The following is a 22,076-nucleotide window of genomic DNA, read 5'->3' on the forward strand; positions in this document are numbered from 1 at the left end:
TCTTCACCCTTGTGGTGAATCAAAAATCTTGACCCACCTTTGGATTTTGAAAGCAAGTGGGTAATTAAATCTTCTTGGTGTGTTTGGGAGAAACAATTGAGGAAGGAGAGTATTGTCTTCACCCTTGTGGTGAATCAAAAGTCTCGACCCTTGAGAGTGGATCTATTTTGTGGTAGTTAGGATCCTTTAGAGGGCCCACTCTTAGACAACCTAAGAGGAATGACCCAAGTGGGGACAAGAAAATTACCCAGCTATTCCAACCCACTATAATCTCAAGGCTATCAAGGACACAAAACTTTGGTATACATAGCACTTGTCTTACCTAGTGTGATTTCTTGTGGGATTGTGACCATGAGGAGATCACTAGGAAGGAATGCTTAAGGTACTCTTGTGGTTGTGAGACTGGTTACTCATCACAAGGTGAGGTGTCCTGTATCAGGAGCAAGAGGAGTGCTATGAACGAAAACCCTTCCTAAATAGCCTAGGTTAGTATCTACCCTATTTTGCTACTCAAATTCTTGGTGTAAGGATCGATCCTAGTGGATCACCCAGATCACTCCAAGATTTTACACTCACCATCTATGTTCCCTTGGTTATTCTTATGGCATTTCCATGACAAAGCCAATATCTCTTGTGGAAAACCACTTGGTGTGAGGCAAAGGAGCATCAAGTGTGGGAAAAGTTGTTGAGTAATGAACCATGACTTCTAGGTAGATATTGCTTGATGTGTTCTCGAATGTGCTAGACCTGTGGAAATTTTTGGAACATACACATGATGATAGTTCTAGGGCTTTCTTTTAAGACCTCACATATGCTTCTATCATGCAAGGTTTCTTTGTCCCTTGCGTGATTGTTTGAAGACTACTCCATGTGTCACTATCTTTCTTGGAAAGAAATTTCTTTTGAACATCAAATTTTCTATGCTGTCAATTATTGTCAAACTTTGTCAACCACGTCAAAACGTCGAGTGCAAACATTTTCTTGTGTTACTTACTAAGGGGGGTTTCATCATTTGGCTTTGATTTGTTATGTCTCTAGTGCTTAAACATGCTTAAAGAACATTTATTTGGTCTTAATACTCTTGGTCTTTTTGTCTTCATGGTCTATGTCCACTTGCTAGTTATCCTTTTGTTGAATTGGTTACCTTGATTTCTAGACTATACTCTTGGGTTGGGAAAGTTGTTCACTTGTTACCCCACTTGCTCTATCTATGTGGCTATTTGGCTTCTTTCCTAGCTCTTGACTTGGGTCACTAGTGTCATAAGTAACTTGAACACTTTCTTGACAAGTCACTTTACTCTATCTTTACTATATTGGAAAGTGAATATTCTACCTCTCTAGTTTGGACACCAAGTTATCCTGTATCACCTTGTTAGCTTCCTCTAGTCTCCTTCATGCTTGATTATTTTTCTACCACTATGGCATTCAAAGCTTGTGCTACAAAACCTCAACCAAATGTAGATGATCATGATGTCCTCCATGCCACTAAAGAGTTTCAAGATCTATATGCATAATACAAAGAACTAGAAGAGACAAATGATCTTTCTTACCTTCATTTCTCTAAGCGCATGATAGAAATGAAGTCTAAACTTGAGAAAAGGTTAGAGGAGAAGATTGCATTCTTAAATGATTCTCCCTTAAGACCTTTATATACACATGGGTCATCTTCTTCAAGGTCTACATATTCTACTCCAAGACATCAAATGTCTTCATCTTCTAGATCTAAAGACCTCATTAGAGAGAAATAAAGTGACCTATTCCAAGATATCATGATGGACCTATCTTTGACCAAGACAATGATGAAGACATGGATGTATACCATTCACTTGAGAAACAAAAAAAGTACTCTAGACATAATTTTGATAGAGATTTTTCTCCCTTGGAAGATTCTTATGATGACACTTTGCAAACACTTCTTGGCACCGAGCTCATCACGATACCTAAGTCTAACTCATATGGAAACACATTCTTGGATATCTATTGTTCTTATCATTGACATGATGAGCATAGTACTTTAGATTGAATTGAGCTAAAACATAAAATCCAAGATCTTATTGATAATGGAATTATTGATACCTCTAATGACTCATGTGATGAGGATACGTTTCTTGAGAAAGATCATATTAATGAACCTATGTCTAGTGATGGTTTCCTTGATACCTCCACTTCTTCCAACACTCATACACTTCCCAATACTTCAAACCTTTCCATAATGTATCTATCAAATAAAGAACCTAATGCTTTTCATGTACCCTATGCCTATCCTTAAGGGCTACCTCTAAAAGAAACTCAAGCTAACCTTCACTTGGTTGCAAACCTTTTCCATGCTATTAAGCCTAAAGATCCAATTACTACTCCATTCACTCTTCATTCTCCCTTGTCCTTAGAAGTGGCTCCATGTCAAGAGGATTATCTAAAAGAAAAATCTATAAATGTCGAGAAAGATCAAGATCAAGCACACTTTCATCTCATTCACAATTTCACCCCTCCATATCCTATGTCTTTTCCATCCCCCAAGTATGATGAAGATACCACTTCCATTATCTCCCTTGAGCTTACTGAAAATTATGAGAAAAGTTCTCTTCCTATGTTATCCAAAGCTACTTGTCAAGATCAAAGCATCCCCTCATGTTCTACTTCTCCATATCCACTTCAAAATTATGCTCAATCTTCAAGTGCTCCTGTTAAAAATGTTGTTCCTATCAAAGCTACTCATGAGTCTATTGATGGATTTTACTACGTTGCTCACTCTAAAGATTTTGATATCCCTTTCCACTATCCATTTGCATCTCCTAAGTCTATTCTTGGTCCTGATCAATCAAAGCTAAAGCCTTCAAACCTTCTATCTATATTGGGACCTTATGTTCCTTCATCTCCTACATTTTCCACTCCTAGCTCTCCCATCATACCTCAAGATCAACAAAGATACTCATCCTTAATGAATTTCCACCCATCTATCCATCTAAACCAATCATATCATCCTTATTCATCCACAAATCTCAAGTCCTTTGGAAGTAAGGATAAACATAAGAATCCATTGAAAAATAAAGATCACTATATCCCATCTAATCAACATGTGAATGCAAAGAAGAAATTCAAGAGACCACAAAAGTCCACTATTAAAAAAGCTAAATCAAAGAAAATATGGGTTCCTAAATCTATTATTGAAGAAATGTGTTTTGAAGTATCCAAAGGAAAATCTAAAGCTATATGGATTCCCAAGTCTCTTTTGAAAGACTTGAATATTCAAAATACTTCAAAGTTGACTTTCAAGCTTCCAAAGGCTTGCATTCCATCTTCTTCCAAAATAGTCCTTAAAATATTTCAAAGACTTCCACTCCACTTTTTTCCAAATCTCTTCTACCACCTCATACATCTAAACCTCAAGCTATTTCATCCATGATTCCTCCATCATTCCAATACCCTTCAAGGTGTGTGTCAACGTTGATCTTGTCTAATATTTCAGCTACCCTCATGAAATCCTCTAAAGCTTACACCTACTTTCTATACATGAACTCTTATCCTCAATATATTCTTCCTACTACCATTTCTCTTTCATCACCCTATCAACATCTTTGAGCATACCTTTCTATGGTCTTGGCTTATCATGACTTATCTTTCCTATAGGAGCACTATCTACATTCAAAAAGCTTGAGCTCTTTCTAAAATTTTTTTGGAAAAAAAGAAAAGATAGAAAAAATGAAAAAATGAAAATGTGCCTTGGTGAAAACCACTTCTTGTGGCACCTTGGTAGCAAAAGTAAAGAGAAATAAATTCATCCTATGGTGAAAATCACTTCTTATGGCACCTTGGATAAGTACCATGATGAAAACTTGGTAAACAAGCATCATGTATAATTCTTGCATCATCCATCTATCCCTTCTTCTCTCTTTGATCTTGACAATGTTGAGCTATCTTTGCATATTGGCTATCTTATCCACAAGATTTTCTATTGTGCTTTCTCATTCACTCATAGCCTCCATCTTGAGCTTTATTCTTATTTCTCTATCCCATCCCTATCCTATTTAGTTGACCCCTTGGTCTTGATCATAATAAATAAAAAATGGTTCTCATAGGTCTCTTGACATGGATACTCTTTTAGACTACACACTTCATGCAATCTCACTTATTGGATTCCATCACTTATCCTATATGTTATCTCACTTATTAGCTTCCACTGCTTATCCTACATGCTATCTCCTTTCTTGGCTTATCCAAAACAGGCTTCATATGGCTATTTCACCATCTTTCCCTAGCTTGAGTACTCTTGAGGAGTTAGTCCTTCAGGATCACTTTTGCTTGCTTTGTACTCCTTTCTTATATGTCTTTGCTTATCTACCATCTCATTGCTCCGTCATGTCCTATACCTTGCTAGACATTGGGAGAAAATAATGTGATCTTGCTTGAGAAATAGTAATATCTAAAATGTTCTAAAAAATCCAAAAAATCATATATGATGCTGAAAAAATCCTAAAAATAAAAAAAAGTCCTGAAAAAATGATCATCTTAGTGAAAACCTAGCAATAGGCACTTTGATGTATCACCAAAAAAAAAATAAAAAAAAAAATGAAAAGTCCTGAAAAAAAAAAGCCAAGTGGTGAAAACCTAGAAACAGGCACTACTCGAGACCCTTGCACCCATGTCTATCAGTCTCATTCACTCATTTTGCTAACCTGTTTCCTTGTGCACTAGGGTTTCTTTGAAAACTCACAAAATAATGTTTCTCAACACTACCCCCCAACTTGACATCAAGTGTTTCTAAATATTTTTCAAATAGCTTACCTACAGTCTCTGATGTCGCAATATTTCTCACTATCAAGATCAAGTCTTGAAGAAATGGCCAAGTGACTTACACACATGCACTTAAACACTTAAATGAATGAGCTATGCTGATATTTATCTACTTTGTGTGTTGTCTATGATGATTTCTTTACTATATGTTCCCTTCCTAATAGTCTTTTGAGGATGTCATGGACTAGAACACTAGGGGCATGAGACATGTTTTCTTGATTTCTACTTGTGGGTATACTTTATTTGTCTATAGTGTTTTCAAGTGTTTCATGCTGATCCTATTCAACACTTGGAATTATAAATATATCATTCTTGACTATTTTTTGCAAGACCACACTCAGGGGTTATCTTGGCACTTATGCCTTAATACAGGTGTACTCTTTCTATACTAAACTTAGGGAATCTAATTGTAAAGTCATCTTGATTTCTATGTCTTTGATGTGTAGGTTGGATTCCCACATTTCTATCTAACATAGATCATATTCATATCCTCATAGTTTTACTAGTGATGATTGTATGATCTTATGATGTCCCTAATAAGGCTCGATGATAAAAACTAGGACCTACTTATGCAACACTTTCAATTGAACCTTTTTATAATAGCTTGCATTCTAGGGATCTTTCTAGCTTAGCTTTGCATTTTGCATGTTGAGAGAGCTCTCTTCTTTATCTTTCATAGATGTATCAGCTAACTATGTTCATCCTTTTCTTACCTCTTTTCGATCTTATGTCATCTCTTCTTTTCTATCTTACCATCTCGTCTATGCTTTGACCTATCTTTGCTAATCTTGACATCCTAGATCCATTTTTGGGATCAAAATCCAAATTAGGGTTCATCTTGCTACTCAAAATTTCTTCCTTCTTCTATGTAGTTGGCTGACCTATTGAGGCTTAATCTTTGAATCTTGTTGGGGAAATCATCATTTCTTCATTTCTTCATCATTTCTACTCTCGTCCACTCTTTTCTTTCATTTCTATTTCATTTTTGTTCTTTCTTTGACCTAATTCTTATGCTTTATCTTTCTTGGTCAAAGTTAGTCAAACTGGGGCATATCTTCATTGCTTGGTGGTCACTCTTTGGTCTTAATCTCTTATCTATCATCATGAATTTTTCTTTGTTCCTATTTGATCAAATCTAGCTTATTTCTACATCTCCTCTATCTTGTTTTGATTTCGATCCCGAGGGGGCATGAATATTCTATCATTGTTGCAAATTGCTTTTTGCTAAAACTATCTATTTTCTCTTGATCTATCTACTTTTCTTGGTGTTAGTACTCTTCTTGAGTTCTTATATCTACTCTATCCTAGTGTTCAGTATTACCGCTATTAGACTGTGCATTTAGGGTTTGCTATCTCTCTTTGCTTTGATCTTCATAATCAGATCTCTTTATCATCTTAACTTTTTCATTCTTTGACATAATGTGTTCTTAAACCGATCACACATTAGTCAAAGAGGGGCAAATGTAATCAACTAAAAATGGTCATCTAGACTATGAGCCCCCTTTCTAGCATTTTTCCATAATTTATCTAATGGTTATTTTTGATCAAATCCTCAAAAATCTATTCATTCGATTATAACCTATGGTATGACCACTTTATCCCAAGTGCATATTTATCCTAAGTATGCACACATAAAGCATTATTCCTATTTTAAAAATAAAATAAAAGACATTTTTGTCTACACATGAATTCACAATTTTCTATGTGAGAGGAATCTTCTACTTTTAAAATAACTTTAATTCTCCTCCACACATTTCAAACCCTCTCAAAAGTCAACCATTAATTGTGATTGGTTGAAATGCTTGTGCACATGGATCTCTTCAAATTTCAAACTCCACCCTTGATTACATTCATCTTGCCTCTTAATCTCTATCATCTATTTTTTTTTAAAAAGGGAGGGCTCTTTCCTCATTCAAAAATTCTTAGTCTCTCATGCTATTGTTATGCTGCAGGTTTTCTTGGTGATTTTGGAGACTTGGAGCATTCTTGCATTTTTGCATTTTAGCTTAGCTCTCATTCTACTTACATTATGACATACTTTTTATCTTAGTTTCATTTATATTTTAGCTTAGTTCTTTTTGTTAGCTTGCATTTCATTTAGAATAGTTTGCATTTGCATTGCATTTTATTCTAGATTCTTGGATATTGGCACTCTTGCCTCTGCTCTTTGAATCTCTCATTCTATGGTGCATCTTGCAAGGGTTGCATAGCTTGGTTCATTTGAGAGCTACCATCTCATAGCCTTTGCACGCCATAGATAGAGAGCTATAAGTTGGCTCTTGAGACTCCCTCTTCCATGGGTTCTCTCAAGAATAACAATTTATAGAAGTGTGACACTGTACACATTTTTGGTGCCCACCATGGGGCTCGAATCAAGTTTCTAGCTCCATTTTATTTTCTTTCTCATTTTTGGTTTTTTTACAGCAGCATATTGGATCTAATCAAGTGGTTTTGTAGAATTCTCACTTCGATTTTAAGGCTAACCCATATGTAGATTAGTTTGAAGGCTAAAAATCTAGTTTGTTTGAAGATTTGATCATATCCCCTAAATGAGTTGGATTTTGGTTGTAAATTATTTTTTCTAGGTTACCTATGTGTCCAAGATGTCTTAGTCCTATTTTTAGATCATTTTGACTTGATTTACATTAGTTATGAAATTTTCTTTTCTTTTTTCATAAAAAGTCATTTCTGGTCGCAAATCAGCACATTTTTAAGAAAAATTTACATTTTTAGAAAGCTATTTAAATTCTAGAAGGGATACATTCTTTTTAGTTTGAATTTATAGGTCATATTAGGGCCCCAAAACTCAATTTGATAAATCTGGTCTGTTTTGACAAAATGGGTCCCTAGGGCACAAATGAAGAGATTTTTTTGAATTTCTTGCATTTTTGAAAATATCTTTGGTTTTTATTAGGGGTCTATTCTTTTCACTTCTATTTTTGGATTCGAAATCATATAAAAAAAGTCCAATCTTGTTGACCACGTCAAAAGCAAAGAGTAAAATTGAGAGCATTTGTGATTAGCTTGCACTTTCTTTGCATACACTTGGTTGGAAGATGACTTGGATTTTTGAGGCAACTAAACACTTTGTTTTGTAGGTCTTACTTGGTTGTTATGCCCTAACCTTGGTTTCTTTATAGGGAGTTTCTCATTTTCATTGCTAAAAAAGGAACGCATGTCAAAGCTTCAAATGCACAAGGGCTACTAATGATTGTTTTCAAGGTTGCCCAAAGCATAAAAACCAATCTTTTTTATATTTATTTTATTCCATGTGTGGCATTCTACTAGTAATTATGGATTTTATTTTATTTTATTGTATCTCTTCCCCTTTCTATTGATATACAATACTCATATATTTGAATCAAAATTATACCCTTTCCAAGCTTAGTCAAACCTTGGTTGACTCTTCCTAACACGTGGCCTTTTGTTATTGTTCACCTAATCCCTGTCACTAGCTTTGTCATATTACACCTAGGTTCTTCATCATGTCATTGCCACATGGAATCATCTCGCTACTTCTCATCTTTGACAACTCTGTTTTACAATTTCAAGAGATTTTGACACATGGAACCTCTTGCATAGTCACTTAGTAGCAAAGTGTAACTCTAGAAGTCTTTAGATTTGACCATATGATGTTAATCTTAAATCAACCTTTGTACTTTCTCTTTGGATGTAACATCATGACCACCCTTAAGTTTCACTTGCACTCATATGCCTTTCTTTTTGGACGTAAGTTCAAGAGACATAATAACTTATCATAAAATCCTTTATGAACTTATGCTTACTACCTTGATCATATCTTCAAATGGATTTTGAAGTAATTTTTGATCCTTTTAATCTTTGGCCTGAAATAGATTTAAATATGGACAAGTGTCATTATTTTGGAGACTTTTTCCATAAGTTTTTGTCCTTTAACATTTAGGCCCAAAATACGACTAGGGTCATTTGATCTTTGTTGATTGAACGATGTGTAACACTATTAAATGATGTCAATGCCACAATAGATGTTATGTCAAGCATTTGACATGTCCTCTTTCTAGGGAGTATGTGAATAGAATTTGATTGTTGCCAAAATCAGCCTGAAATTCATTTGGAGTCATTGATCTAAGTTGATCAAATGATGGTTAGCTTGATGCCCTGTCTCATGGTTTTCTTAAACCACTCTGATCCTATGCTTAACTGTCAGCCATAACTTTACAACTTCCTCTTTTTCTGTGGAGTTAACTCCTCCAAACTCACAACTATCTCAAGATGTGAACACTCTAATCTCCCATTCTCCACTTAGTTTAACATTGGCATTTTAAACTTGCGATTGCATGTTATACTTTAATGCTTGAATGATCACTGCTTCACCACTTAATCTTTAAGATTTTTAAATGACCATCAAAACAATGAACATTGCTAACTTTTTCTTAGTCTCCTCTTCATGGCTTCTCTTTTTATTTATAGTTTAAACCATGAGACTTAGTGTCAACCAATTTTTTTTAATAAAGTAACTGCTTTGCTAGTTCACAACTCTCAATCAAGATGCATTATTTAGCCATGTGAACCCACAATTAGGGATGCTCTCCTGATCTCTCTGCGATGCAAACTCTTAAAACTTTAAGCCACGACTACTTTGCCACTTAAAGTTCATTATGTAAGATAATGTGTTGTTTCCAAAATCATGTGTCACATTTGTAAGCTATCATGAGACTAGAGACCTAGTATGAACAACTTTCACATCATCGTTGGTCAAATTATGCCCTCATGCCTAACAATATGAAGCTGCGAAGACTACCCCTCTAGCTATGTTGCACCTTTGTTTTTTGAACCAAACTTCTATAATAAACTATGGAGACTTTATGAACACCTTATAATTAACTGTGTTGCACCATTGCACCTTAGAAAAGACTAAAGCTTACAAAGGTAGAGACATAGAGAAGCTCATTGATCGCGATGTCACAACTTAAATTTCCAATGTTTCTTTTAAATTACAAAACCTTTAGCACATTCATTTGAAACAAGAGGTTTAAGACCTGAAGAATATGCATACAAACATAAAATTAGGGTTTTTCTAGAAATATCTCTATAACATGAACATGAAAACCCTAATTACATCAATTTAACCTAGATTTTCATAATGAGTTCTCAGAATTTTAACACTGATGAAAATATAGGCCATCACCAATGAAGACTTATTTTAAAGGACATTAAGTGATGATTACAAGGTTATTGGATCAAAAAGTTTTCTTGCAACTAGGAGTGTTACCTTGCTCTAGCTAGAAAATGGAAAGGCAGTCGCTTTAGTAACTAAAAGGGTTAGTGTATCACCTTGCTAAAACGAGAAGCTTAAAAAGGGATGGACTGAAAGTTTTGCAAGAGCTAGCTTTGAGTGGGGACTTAGACATGCAAATTCTTAAGTAGGGACTTAAGATCTCTAGTTTTGCACAACCATAATAGAAAACTATAGGGACAACAACTAAACTAAACCCTAAGTAGAAAGGAAACTAACTAAGGAAGCAAGAGACTAAACTAGAGCACATAGAAAAAAGGAAAGCTACCTAGACTAAATCCATATGTAGGGGTTACCTACTTCAACTATGTAACTAATATAGCTTTAGGTCCTAGCCATTGTAGGAAAATGGTAGAACCTCACCAGTGGGGTGGGTTAGTATGAAAAAGTTATTTTGATTTACTTGCACAATTTTGAAGGGACCCTTCCAATGAGAATTGAATTTTTTATGCATACCTTTGGGTTCACATCTCTTATCCCATAGCAAGACCAGATCATCTTTCATGAACCTTCTTAACCTCTTTTTTTTTCAAAGAAGTTCTTCATGCATTTTTGATGCTCAGTGATATGGTCAACCAACTTTTCATGCTCCTCTTCCAACTTTGTTAGGTACGTTATTCAATTTTCCAAACCACTCTAAAATGCATGGTCTTCAATTGTTTTCTGCAACTTACAACCTAATAGCTCCAATAGAAGGGGAAGACTAGCCTAAAATCCATATACTAGCTCAAATAGGGAAATACCATTGACCTTCTTAGGTGTTATCCTATCTTCCCAATGAGCTTCATTTAGCTTCTTGTGCCAATTCTTCTAGTTGTTAGAGACAAGCTTTCTCATGATGTTGACCAAATTTTTGTTGCTTAATTTTGCTTGACAATTTCCTTGAGGGAAATAGTCTGAAGAATGACTCAGATGGATATTGTTATCAAAGAAGAATTTAACAATTTCTAATGAAGAGAAATTCATAGCATTGTCCCTGATCAACTTTAGTGGAGCACCAAATCTCACAAGGATATTTTCTTTAATAAATTCACATATAAATTCTGAGGTGGTTCTCTTAGTAGATTTTTCTTCCACCCACTTAGTAAAGTAGTTTGTAACAGTAATAATATATGAATGTCCAACAGAGGAGGAGGGGCTAATTGGGCCAATAAAATCAAATTCCCCACTACTAAAAGGGACCTTCTATTACTATCGGCCTAGATGGAAAGTCAACCAACTAAGGTTTACCAACAAACATTTCATATTTTTCACATTGGGCTACCCATTTATAGAAATCTTTGAACATATTTGGCTAGTAATAACACTACCTCAAAATTTTATATGCTATCATTGTAGAAGAGTAGTGTCCCCCACAAGCTTCATTATGGAATGCTTTGATCAATCTCTTGTTGAGGCTTATTTGCACAACTTAGGAATGTGCCATCAATTGCCCTTTTATACATCTAATCATTCATAAATGACATACTTGGTAGACTTGGTCCTAAGATCTCTTCTTTGCTTATAGGTTAATCCTTTGGGACACTCTTCATAAGTAAGGAAATAAGAAATATTTGAAAACCAAGGATCTTGGAGGCCCACCATTAGAAATTTGGAGATTTCTTCTTCTTTACTTACCTCCTATTTTTTTGTAATTGCCCTCAACAAACCATTGCCATGGACCATCTTGGTAAGTTTTAACTCAATGTCATACTCTTGGACTTTGGCTATCCGAGATCCTCTTGAGCTACATCCTATTTCTTGACGAGTTAAGATATTTTTGACTGATGAATCAGGAACATAAACAACTAAATGTGAATGCAAAACATAAAATATGAAGTTCTTAAGAGCTCTGACCACAACTTCAACATACTTTTCCACTTGGGAGTACTTCAATTTATGCTCCTTGAGAGGGATGCTCATAAAAGAAATAGGTGCTTGGATACCTTCCTTTTTTCCTTTCATGAGTATGGAAGACAATGTATGGGCTGATGCATAACAATATAAAATAAACTATTTGGTATAATTTGGATGAACTAAGATATGAGCATGGGCTAAAGTAGTTTTGATTTCATCAAAACCCTTTCTTCAAAAGTCACTCCACTTAAAAATGTGACTACCCTTCATCATGTCAATTATACACTTTGTAATTTCAGATAAATTAGGAACAAAGTGCCTCAAGCAATTTACTTGACCAACAAAATATTTAACTCCAGTTTTGCTTGCTAGTAGGTTGAGCTACTGGATAGCTTTGACACATTCTAGATCAATCTTAATGACTTCTTGATATATTATGTGGCCCATCAACTTTCCCTCTATAACATGGAAGACAAACTTCTTGGCATTAAGGGAGATTCCATGTTCCCTATATCTCTTCAACACTTTCTCCAAGTTATTCAAATGATTTTCTCTTCTCCTGGAGAATACTGTCAAATCATCCAAATAGATAACAATGATTTTGTCCTTCAAATCTACAAATGACATATTCATGGCTCTTTGAAAAGTAGCTCCAACATTAATTATCCTGAAGGGAATTCTATTATAAGAAAATTTTCCCCAAGGAGTGGTGAGCACACTATCTTAAATTGATAATCTAGATCTACTTCAATTTGGTTGAAGCTTGATAAACCATCTAACATGGACATTATTTCAAATCCTGCCACTATCTGTAGTAAGTGATCCATGATGGGGAGAGCATATTTGTCTTTGAGAGATTCTTGATTTGGATTTCTAAAATCCACATAGATTTTGTTCACCCCACTCCTCTTCTTGACATGGAAAAAAAAAATTGCTATCCATGTTGAATGGTGTCTTCTAACATTTTATGAATTTCTATAAATATGGCATCTAAGATCATTAGGTTGTAGTTATGTTTCTTTTTTCTAAAAGGAATTGCATTAAGATTAAGGAGAATCTTGTCTTAAACTCACCATTCATGAAAGTTTTTAAATATTCATAACCCCATGAAAAAACATCTTGATATTTAGAAAGCAATGCTTTAGCTCTAGTTCTTTCTTTAGTTGAACAACTATTGCCAATGTTAATCATTTTAGGATTAAACTTAGTGCCTAAATTCATTCCCTCATAATCATTTGAGGTTCCACCTTTCCTACCTCTTTCTCTTCTAATATATGCATCATGTCTATTAAACAAATTTTCTAAAGAGATTAGGCATGTAGGCATTTTGTTACCTTTTAATTGTTCCTCACCTAGTTCCAAATCTTTCTTGTTATCAAGAGAGAACTCTTGTTAGTGAAAGGTTTAGCTCCTTCTAGAAAGCACTGGATCTGTAAAGATTTTCCATGATTCAACATTATCAAGTACATTAGGTCAGAAGAGGATTTCAACCTTATATTCTTTGTCTTTGAATTTTGGATGAGGTAATAGAAGGAATGAAGAGGTAGCTAACATATCATCCCTTACATTTTGATCCCTTGGAAAAACTTGTATACAAAAGACATCAAGGTCTTCTATCTCATCCCAAACTCTGTTCCTATAATTCCAAAGTCTTTGGTTTTTCACAATATACTGACTTTGAACTTGTTTCACTATGATTTATGTATCACCTTAGGCTTTTAGAAATTTCACTCCTCTTTTCTTTGTAGTTGTAATTATTGGAAATAAAATATGGAAAGTAAACTCTGGGGAGGGGGGGGGGGTTTGAATTAGTCCTTCAAAACTTTAACCATATATTCATTCAACACAAATCCATCTTGCAATTTACATGTAAATTGAAATAGCTAGCTAAACATATTCATCCATAGCATGAAAGAAAATAACATTTAACACATGTATGACATGAGATATTTGGTTATCTAGAAACCCTCCAAAGTAAAACTAGGGTGGGGATGACACCCCCAAATCTCCACTACTACATTAATAAAGTCTATCCAATGAAGGCTACTATTGGACTAACTGCCAATGTTTCCCTTCAAGATTTGTGATATGGCTTAACCACCTCCTATGTTCTATAAGTCTAGTGGTTATATTAGGCATTAATAGGTCAATCTTTTGGTGCAATGACAAATCTAGCTTGTAACAAGTGGCATCAGAGCTTGGTCACAGGTTCGAATATCCTCAAGTAGTTCTGAGGGGGGCTTGGTAGACTAATTGCCAATGTTCCCCTTCAAGATTTGTGACATGGCTTAATTGCGTCCTATGTTCTATAAGTCTAGTAGTTTTAGTAGGCATTAATAGGTCAATCTTTTGGTGCAACGATAACTCTAGCTTGTAGTAGCTACAATGTTTGATCATAAACTATGATCTACCTTGTAAAAGGTCTACCTTGATAAAGGCTTACAAGATTGTTAGATCTTACCCTGTTAAAGAATTTCAACACCCTGTTAGAAGTGTGCCTAAGGACTTAAAACTCACAATGAAGTAAGAACCTTGTTAAAAGATTTACAACAACTTATCAGGACTACTTTGTTGAGAGATTTAACCGATTCACCTACCAGAATTTCTCAACAATGATCCTATAGTTAGCACTCTATTGGTAGATAGAAGATCACCTCTTTCTTGATGTGTACTTGATCCTCACTGATCATATGTATCACTTCTATTCTCTAATTCCTTTCCTTTGTTCTCCTCTAATTGGTTCTGTAATGTATCTCAATTCACAACTCCTTAGCCACCATGAATGCTTTGTTTGTGCATGTAAATTTATCTCTTCACTCCTTTCATACACATATAATGTTTAGGGTTTGTCCTCTTTAAGAAAACCTAGGTGACTTAGGGTTAGGTATGAATCAAGGATTTTGATTCATCTATTTTTCTGCTGAAAACATCCCTTCAACTAATTGGTTGCATACATTGCATAAGGATCCTCAATAAAGATTTGTACTTATCATCTAGAATCACAAAACAATCCTTAAATCAGCTCAAAAATGGTTTACATAGAAGTAAAAATTATGTTCAAAACTATTTACTCACCACTTGAAGTGTCTGATGCTTGGCATCCACTGTCTCTTCAATGTTGTAACCAGGCCTCTGAATGATTTGGCATCCATTAATCACTCAACATATGAATGACTTAACATCTTCTATCTACTCAGCACTTGAGTGACTCGACATGTACTAGTTACTTGGAACATACTATATATCTCTCACTCAAGATATACTATATGGCAACTTATCTTCAATATACATTACTTGTTTGGAATGAACTAAGCAAATGACTTAAGTATATTATCACTCAGATGTCAAAACCAATCTAAGATTAACAATCTCCCCCTTTGACATGAGTGGCAAAAATACTTGGTCATGCATGAATAACTTTAGCTCTTGAAAATAACTCAAATAATATCCATTTCGTACTTGACTTACACACACAATTTCAAAACTTCAAAATTTTGCAAAACTTATGACTAATGAGTCATGCCTCAAAATTCTATAACTCCCCTTGAGTTTATTGTTCTATTCTGATTCTGAAATTGAATACTCCTACTGAGTAGATCTAAAGTGTTGACTCTATCTCTATAGTCTCTGTTTCTATTTGGTCTCCCCCAAAACTTATCTTTTCTTTCATGCATTCTCCCCCTTTTGAAACTTATGTCATGGGTTGTACACAAATTGTGTGTTTGTCCAAGAAAGATTTATGGGCCTCCATCATAATATTTAGTGTTTCATCCTAATTGCCACATGCTACCTCCAGAGATTTGACATGTATGTCGAACTCGACAGCAAGGGTGACTAAGTTTTCATGTGTAGAAAGATGAGGATCTTTCTTCATCAACAATGTCTCTGCATAGGCTAGTTCCTTGTGTAACACCTCCATATGAGGGGTTAACATGGATTGGGTGCTAATTAGTGTAGCCCTAATATTTGTATCTTGATCATGTAAAGCTACTAAATGACCCTGTGTTGACAGTATATTCCTGAAATGAGCCTAACCTTGACCAGGAGATTGTTGTAGAATGTTACCTATTTTCTTTAGATCTCCCTCTAGATGGTCAATATGTCTCTGCACTTCTTGTGTGAATTGGGGAACATCACACAACTTGGTGTAAAGAGAGAAAATATTCTCCAACATCTTCTTCACACCATCAATCTTGGTTGCTAACTCAACCTAGTGTAGTGCAATGACACTAGATATCTATTCCACCTTGGTTTGAAATTTCTTCTTAGACCATTCCATTAATTTGACATTGGAATCTATGTCTTCATCATTAATTTTCTCTATAATATTTGCCAACTGCTCAATGATTGGCTTGGCTTCATCAGGTGTAGGGAGTTTGAATGTATCAAGAAATATGTTCTTGATGTCATGAAATGCTTGTTTCTTCCTATGCTCCCTTCTAAGTAGTTATTGGCATTGCTTCCTTGCCAGAGCATCCTACAATATGCTCATTTTCCCTATTGTGATTGTTGTAAGATCATACTTTGGCAAATCAATCACTTCATCTAAGTTGTTGTCACCATAGGATGTCACCTCATCAACCTTAGATGTGCTAAGACTTGGCCTTGATGCTTGTAATGGTGTAGCTTCAGTACTCAGTCTGTGAGGTGCTTGACTAGGAGTAGGAGTAATAGTGTCTAGTAAGGTAACTAGTATCTATATTTCTATTACTTCCTCTTGTTTTATAGTCAATACTGAATCTTCAGTTCTATCCTTCTCCTTTTCTTTGATTTTTTCTCCACCTTGTGCTTGTGGTGTAGGTGTAGGACCTACTTCCTAACCTATTTGGACTAGTGTCCCTTCTTTCTCAATTATTGTAATTGTTAATAATAAAACATTTTGTACCTTAGTGCTAATATGTGAAGGCATTGTGTTCTTCCTTTAATATACTACCATATGCATGGTGGGTTGCACCCCTATAGATTGAGGGGGGGAAATGGGTAATGCTTGTGTTTTCTCTTCTGCAGATGTTAATTTTTCTTTCTCAATCTTATCCATACTTACCAAAATAGTATGACTACATAGTTGTACTTTTATGGTGGACTCAGTCAATATCTTTTGCATATCCTCCTCTATTAGGGGACTAATGTTCTAAATGGTTGTGTTAGACACATCCTTAATGTTTATTATATGTACTTGAGGACTAGCACTTGACATTTGTAGTTCTGGTACATTTTGGTCTTGTCATTTCTCTTCTTCAACTATTGCCTCTGTAGTGCCTTCCCCATGTACTTCCATTATAGATTCATCATTTGTTACTTCAACTACCTCTTCTTCTTTGTCTTCACCTAATTCCTTAGGTTGTTTCTCAATAACCTTTTGTGTTGTCAGTCCATATACCACCTTCCAGAAGTGTGTGCTCTATTGAATAACCTCTTCAATATCATTTTGTAAGATGTTAAAGGCTCAATACTTTGGAGACAATCTTCCCTTATACTTGTTAATTTCCTTTGTCATTTTAGGTTTGTCCAAGTCTAACATCACTCTTGCAAGTGTAGTCTCTATAATATTTCTTTTAGTACACTATATTGCCACCTTTGCTCAACTCTATCTTGTAGGCTCTTGGGTAAAGAGTTGGCAATCTAAATTGGAGTCTTCTTAAAAATTTCCATCAAAACATATATAGATTCTTCTACTTTATTCATATCCATCTTCCCAAATTTATCAAACTCAACATGTCTTAATCCACTTAAATCAACATTATTCTTGATATTTTCACACAAGTTGTCCAAATTAGAAGAGGGACTAAGACTTACCACTTTAAATTGGTTGTATTCATTTGATTCATTCCTCTCCTCATCTGATTCAAATCCTTCTTTATTTTTGCTCAAGTTCATCTTCTTTTGTAGCTATACCAGCTCTCTTTCCTTAGGCTTCTATACTTCCCAAGTCTACTTGGCAGTAGCTCTTGTGCTAGCCCTGGTCATAGAAACTGTAGGCTTTGGTTTCACAACCCTTTTAGGTTTTCTTATTGCTAGCTTCTTTTCTATTCTCCTCTTTTCTTCTATGGAAATAGGTGCTTCATTGGCTTCTTCTCCCTTGACACCATCAAATTTTGCTTCTTCTTCTCCTTGGTCCTCACCTTGACCCTATATGAGAGAAAGTGGTGTTTGGGTAGGTGCATCTTCATCATCTTCATTATCTTCTTCTTCTTCATCTCCTTCTACCTCTTCACCAAATTTTTCCTTGAGTTTCTTCATAAGATTATTCTTCTTCCTCATCACAGAAGATGGATTTAAGTTCATTGTGATCTTTGACTTTACTACATCATAATTTCTAAAAGTAGTAACATTCTTATCTACTTCCTCTGTTAGTAAAGCAGTGATGGCTATAGATGCCTCATCCACATTAATCTCATAAGGAAAAAGCTTGAGCCATCTTACCCTTGGAACAACAACTTAGACATAAGTAAATTCAACATCAACTAGAAAAAAAAACTCATTGAAATGCTTCTTAACTAGTGACACTAGAATCCTTAGTCCTTGTCATCACATCCTCAAAACTATCTCCAAGTTGCTTTATAAGTTCACCAATCTATACTTTAAGTTCACCAAGTTTCTCTATAAGTTCACTAAGTTGCTACCTTCCCAAATGATGGAAAAGTGTTATGTACATAGAAAATATAAAAACAAGTATTGAATCAAATTTGCATTGTGCACTTTTAGTATTTATTATGGTTCCTAAGTTTTATGATAACTACTGGAGTTGTAATTCAACAAGGTCATAAGAATGGTCTTTCTTTACTATCTTGTAACCCAAATCCATGGCCATACATGGTACACTATTCAACATGCTGGATTTAAAGAACTTATGTACAATAATTCTCACTACAAATGCAATTAGGGGATCAACAATTGTGTCTATGGTCATCCTTCTCTTGTTCCATAGTGCCCCTGTATTCTTCTCAATTGCCTCTTTTGCATCACTCCTCATAGTCTTAGGTATGTCTAGGGTTGGATACCTTGTCACGTCGTGAATAATCCTCTTTGTGATTTTGATAAGGCCATCCTCCAACCATATAGAATTGTCATGAATTCTACTAAGTACAATCTAAATCCACTCTGTCTTGAACACATTTGGAAATTCTAGGGCATGAGTTAATCTTTTTCTCTCTACAACCTTGTATTCATCTTTCAATACTCCATTTTCACACAATTTTCCATATAGGTCTCTTATTTCCATGTCTGCAATGCTTCCTACCTTACAAGTGTAGCAACACCTTACATCTTGTATCATCAAAACTTGTGGTGGTATTATAGATAATGCACCAAATGGGTCTCCTTTATATGCAATTTCAATAATTTCTTAGAAATTTGTTTGTTTTTATTCATTACTTATCAATTTAACATTCAAAACTTCCATTCCTTCCTTAACCACAATAATAGAAGAGATAGATGCCATAACAACTAACTAGGGTTTGCAAAAATTCAAACAACATAGCTCAACACACAATAAATACCTGCAAAAATCTAGTGACTGGTGTCAAGTAGCAATTAAATTCAGTTTGGAAATGCTTGAATTGATTTCTCCAATTTTCCTTATTCTCTTCATGCTCTCTTCAATCTTAAGTAATTAAAAATGAGTCAAAAATTGACCATATAGCTGTTAAAACTTCACAATAAATGTTGAGTGCTTACACAGCTATAAGCTAGGCTCCAATAGAAATTTTGACTCACTTGGCTTCCACGTAATTCCTTCCATGCTTAGAAACCATAGCAAGTTTAGCCAACACTATCACATACGATTGTTCAACAATGACTAACTTTCACTCGACAACCATAGTGAAACTTTTCAGGCTCAGCAGTAACATGAAAACTTGTAGATTTCTTCTAAGTTCTAACTAATACTTTGCATCTTACTTTATGCATATATGATATTTTCATAACCAACTCCTTGGAATTGATGTATAATTGAACTTTGAAATATCAGTCCTATATATACCTTGTGATTGCCTAGTTGGGGCTGGTGTGGTCACCTAATACATTGGATGAAGTGATCCTATCTGAGCTTGATGTACTGAAATCTTCCTTTTTCTTCCATGTCTTATTCATCTAAACTTTGACTTCTTCAATATCAACCTTTCCTTTACCTTTATTGAATTCACTGCTAGGTTATTTTGACCTTGTTGGACAATTTCTGCTAATGTGACCAGTCTTTAAATAGCTAAAACATGTAGTTTAACTCAACCATCTTTTGTAGTCACTTCTAAAATGTGATCTAATGCAATTGTCAGCAACATTTCCATACTCTTGAAAATAGCAACAACTATACCTTATATTTTAATCCCAATTGTAGGATCTTCCAGTATGGTTTATGTTGGCTTGCTTGTTTGATGACCAGTTAGGCTTTGATCTGCACTCATATGCTCTATGTCCATACTTCTTACAGTTGTAGAAGTAACCTTCAAATCTTTTTGTTCTTGATGTCTTGGTCTCACATTCATGTGCTTGATGTCCTTATTTTTTGATCTTGTGACAATTACCTATGAATTTCTTCTTAGGGTTTTGATTTGCATTGTTGCTCCTATAAACATCTCCTGTATGACCTATCTTGCCATAATTATGACAAGTAGGTTTGTATTTCTTACCATTTTTGCTTCTTTTTTCACCACTTTTTGATGATTCTCCTTCTTTAGTATTGGTGTAACCCAATCCAATAGTAACACTGTTAGATCTAGGAGATCTCATCAATTGCTCAAAACACACAATGGCTTCACTAGGTCTGTTGAAGCTTTTATCAAATTCCTTTTCTCTTTTTAGATCATTTCTTAGTTGCTCATTCTATAATTTTAGTGTTGTGATTTCAATATCTTTTCCATTCAATTTATTATTGGCAATCATCATTTGATTCAATGTTTCTAGTTGCATATGAGTAATCCTATTCACCTGTAATGTCATCTCTTCTAGTCTATTGGTTAGTATCCTTTTGTCATCTTCACTCATGACTTTGTCTTCTTTAGCTTTCTTTTTCTACTCAATCACCTCACATAGAAATATTGATTGAATTTCTTGTTCTATCTTAAGAGTTCTGACCTCTTTAGTTAGGGCTCCCTTCTTTTCCATCAAATCTACAACTGCTGCATCAAATTCATTTGAATTTCCATCTGCGAATAATTTAGTAGTGTCAGTCTCTTGGTAATGTGTGTCATTTTCTTCGATAGCTATCTCTTTCCTTCTCTTCAATGAGTGCTTCAAATAATCTCTTGCTTCATTCAACTGATGTAGGGCAAGCTGGATTTCAATCTTCTAATTATCAATAACCTTTCCCAACTTGTAGACTTCCATCTTCAAGATCTTTCCTCAAAGCTACAAAGTTTTCCTTTCCAGAGAACTAATGCTCTAATACCAATTGTTGAAAATAAAATAGGGAAAGTAAACTCTTGGTGGGGGGGGGGGGGGGGGGGGGGGTTTGAATCAGTCCTTCAAAACTTTAACCATATATTCATTCACCACACATCCATCTCACAATTTGCATGTAAACTAAAATAGCTAGCTAAACATATTCATCTATAGCATGAAAGAAAATAACATTCAACACATGTCACACAAGATATTTGGTTACCTAGAAACCCTCTAATGAGAAGGTAGAACTGGGTTGGGGATGACACCCACAAATCTCCACTACTATAGTAATAAAGTGTATCCAATGAAGGTTAAAATGTTTGATCATAAACTATGATCTACCCTATGAAAGGTCTACCATGTTAAAGACTTACAAAATTGTTAGATCTTACCTTGTTAAAGGATTTCAACACCCTATTAGAAGTGTGCTTGATTAAAGGACTTAAAACTCAAAATGAAATAAGCACCCTGTTAAAGGATTTACAACAACTTGTTAGGAATACTCTATTAAGAGATGTAACTAATTCACCTGCTAGATTGCTAGAATGTCTTAGCAATGATCCTGCAGTTAGTACTCCATTGCTAGATAATAGATCACCTCTTTCCTAATGTGTACTTGATCGTCATTGATCATATGTATCACTTCTATCCTCTAATTCCTTTCCTCTATTCTCCTCTAACTGATTCTACAATATATCTCAATTCACAATTCCTTAACCACCATAAATGCTTTGTTTGTGCATGCAAACTTATCTCTTCACTCCTTCCACACGCATACAATGTTTAGGGTTTG

The sequence above is a fragment of the Cupressus sempervirens genome, chromosome 4, assembly GCF_028749045.1.
Source record: "Cupressus sempervirens isolate cs-2001-9-10 chromosome 4, ASM2874904v1, whole genome shotgun sequence".
NCBI lineage: Eukaryota > Viridiplantae > Streptophyta > Pinopsida > Cupressales > Cupressaceae > Cupressus > Cupressus sempervirens.